Below are 3,649 nucleotides of genomic sequence, written 5' to 3' on the forward strand. Positions count from 1 at the left end.
GAAGGAAGGAAGGAAAAAAAAAAGACAGAAGACAAATGAATCAGTTGCAGTACTGGGCCAAGTCCTACATCCGACACAGCATCCTGAAACCAAACAGCACAGTTTGCTTTGGTATGGACAAAAATGTTCAGAGAGCTGTTCAGTGCCATCAGGCACAGGACTGTCACAGCCAGCTGACCTCCCTCGCCACATGTACAATTTCCCTGGCAAATAATCACAGTTCAACAGTTTAAAACAAACGATTCCCAACACACACAAAAAACAGAGCTTGTATGAAGGAGGCTGTTCAGACTTTGACTGGCCTACCATTTTTGCTGAATTACTTCCAATTTCTATTCAGTTCAATTACCAAATTTCACCAAGAAAATTTCTTAGGTGGGAGAGGCTTCATTTGGAACAAAAAGCATGCCTTTCATCCCCCCCTTGCATCAAACTGCAGCTCCCACATCGCACGGATTGAACACTGCTGTCACGTGACTGGGACAGCTCCTTTGCCATGTGAGCATCACGTGAAGAAGTGAGAAGAAGAAAATACAAAGCAGTACAATGGGTTACATCCAGCTTCATCTCAAGATATTCCTTGTGCTAGGCTTTTTATAGCTCAGTAGTTTGACGAAGTACAAGCTCAACCCTGTAGGGCCCTCAGTGGCTTCCTCAATGCCACATCTCTGCCAACAGCAATATGACATACCTTGTGAGACATGGTTCTAGAGCAAAAAGCCAACAGGTTTTTTGCCAACAGGCGAGTGCTCTGAGCAGCAGAGAGCGGGCCTCAGTGAGCCATGACAACATGCAGGGGCCTTGCATCACACCATCCCCAGGCACCTCAACAGGCTGAAAGGAAAACCCAGTTTTCGGGAAAACCCAAAGGCCTTATGCTGCATGGCATTCCCAGCGGACACAGCAAAGCAGTTAAGGTGATCAGGTTGGGTGCTGCTTCTGCTGAAACCACTTGCTGTGACCCTAAGCTAGGTGAAGGATCTCGAGCTACCTTTGGATGTGGCTCGGTGAGGTGCCTCAGGTTTGGAGGCTGTATTTTGTGTTGGTATACAGAAGCTGGCATTCCCAGTTGGTATATGGAGGTCGATACTGCAGGTTGATATTCAAACTTTAATAGTGTGTGCTCCTAATTGGTGAGGCTGCTACAAGTAAAGCAAGCGGCACCACCTATTTGACAGAAGCCATCTCACATCAGGGTTGAATAGTGCATGCTAGCTGCAAGCCAGCCCTCCATCCCCTTCTGCTATCACTAACCGACTGGACAGCAGGGTCAGGAGGGCTTCCTTCCAAGAGGGGAGATGCACAGCCTTAGCTGGCTCCCTATCTCCCTAACTCATAGCAGTAGCGAGACACGTCCGCCCATCCGAGGCAAACAAATAGTCTCAGTGGGTGAATAAAGATTATGCCTCTTTAAACCAACTGTAAATCTGCATGAAGACAGAACGTACATACACAAGTAGTCAGTGTGCAATGTGACGTCAATCTGAGTTTTACAGATTTATTATTACTGTACATAAAATCTCCTAGTAATAATAACATTCTATGTAAAATACTAGAGCGTTGGGACACTTTGCGGGTGAAAACCATACAAGAAAAATAGGAAAAAGTAGGTCAAGTGTTTAAAAAAAATGCTGGGAGGGAAGCACGCCATTAAAAATGTAAGGGTTGGGGGCTGGAACGCATTAGTGTGAATCTCTTCCATTCGGTGTACTAACCTTGAGAGTTGCATTGCACAGAAGAACGAATTTAAAGGAAAAACGAGAGAAATGCTTGCATTGGGATCAATCAGTTCGCTGTTTATTGTTATTATTCTCGCTTTCTGTTTATTTTGTTTTTAAGCACAGTCCCACCACTGCCTTGAGCCATCTCTACAACTCGCAGCCACGCTGAATACAACTCTCGCACCTTAAGGATGCACCAGGACACCCACCCGCCCACCCTGGCCATGCCGCCATGCTCCGTAACGTGGTTAAAGAGAAGAAAAGAACGAAAGGGAAATGAGAAACAACCTCAAGGGAAGGCTGCTCCTCTTGGGACCTTCCTTGCCTACTGATCCTACTGCTGTTTCTTCAAGGAAAGGAGCCACGCTCTGTGACATACTTGTGGCACGAGGCGATGCTCAGCTGACACCTCTACAGATGGGACCAGAGATCTGCGTTTGTGTGGCTGAAGGAACACCAAGGGGGAGAGGGAGTGAAGAGAAGTGAAGGCAGCTGGTTACGAGAGCATGCGAGTGGCTAGTAAATCCATGGTGTTTCAGTCACACTGGTTAAGCAATTCTAACAGGTGGCACTCCTTAGCAGCTTTTAGGGCTGCCAAATCCCTCCATCAGGAACGAGGAAATTCTGGAGATGCAGCCAGGGAAGCATGTGAACCCACTGGAAGATCGGCAAGCGTGCAAGCCACATTTCCCAAGATATCTCACTTTTCAGACAGGTCGATGAGCCCTCAGAAGCTGTAATTTATCACATTCAGCCCAACAGCACCCGGGCTAGTGAGCCCAACCAGAGAGTCCTGTGTTTTCCTAGCAAACTTTGTACAAAATCAGCCAAGCTGCTACCAAGAAAGACATGAGCTGCTAAGCCTATCTGGTTTCTCACGTGTGAAGTCTGTGCCAGGTATGGGGTTAGCAATGCTGGGCCACTACGCATGCGCAATGACAGCTTGAGACCATGCAGAACTACAGAGCAAACTCCAGCAAGAGTAGGTCCCTCTCACCAGTGGTTCCCTCTCACCAGAACAGTGGTGAGGATGGCTATAGAGGAGTTAATGCCATCAACCACATGTACCTTCAGAACCAAGCATCCCTCGGCAGTGCCAACACCAATGCCACTACCCACACTGATGTAATGCAGGACAGACCAGCGGGCTCTTGCTGCTTCCCCCAGGCCCTCTGGCTGGCTCACTCCTGCCTGCACCGAGCTGGAGCACCAAAACAAGGTCTCAATTAATTGCTGATTTCTGTGACTACGGATCCCGATGTCATCCCATGTGCACTGTTTCTCTGCACTGAATCCATCATTCTCGACACCTCCAGACACATCCAATGTACGCGCCTCGCCAGCAACGCTATAATTTTAATAATGACAAGGGATTACGTGTGATTACTGGGCTTCACTCTCCTCGTTCCCCTGTCTACCAACGAGCCCCAGCCGCGCTCTGTGCAGCGGGTGTTCTGCCTTCCATTGTCTGTTGGGCTTGGCATGTTCACCAAAACCTCTGCCAACACAAGACCCTGTCTGCACAGCCAGGAGCGCTAAGCACATCCGTCAGGTTCGGAAGCACAGTGTAAAGACAAACGTGGATGCAGATCAGAGGGCAAGCAGCCCAGCGTACCTCTGCTATTTTCCCACCGTGTTCCCCAGGCCATTAGTGGGCTATCTGCAAAACGAACTACACGGGCACGTGTCACAGCACCGGCTTTGCCACCAGCCAGCCCCAGATGGGTGAGCCAACGCTTCCCCAGACTTCTGCTGGGGCACTGCTCAGCTCCAACTCTCCCTCTCCCCACCATCCCAGCCCTAAAACCGCCCTGAAACAACCACGATCTCCAGGAAAAGAAAAAGGAAAAAAGAATAAAGAAAAAAAATAACAAAAAGCAGCGAAACCAGCCGGCCACCAGTCTACTGGGTCACGCAGCGGGCGCACC

The 3,649-nt window shown here is 49.0% G+C and overlaps 1 protein-coding gene across 1 annotated transcript in view; it reads right to left on the reverse strand.

Annotated features, from left to right (window-relative positions):
• The window catches only part of CXXC4 (CXXC finger protein 4), a 20,955-nt gene that overhangs the window by 15,920 nt on the left and 1,386 nt on the right, over positions 1 to 3,649 (reverse strand). The gene's annotated exons all lie outside the window — the stretch shown is intronic.

The sequence above is a fragment of the Centrocercus urophasianus genome, unplaced genomic scaffold (genome assembly GCF_019232065.1).
Source record: "Centrocercus urophasianus isolate 14NV4802_14NV808 unplaced genomic scaffold, USGS_Curo_1.0 seq_13, whole genome shotgun sequence".
In the NCBI taxonomy this organism is placed as follows: domain Eukaryota; kingdom Metazoa; phylum Chordata; class Aves; order Galliformes; family Phasianidae; genus Centrocercus; species Centrocercus urophasianus.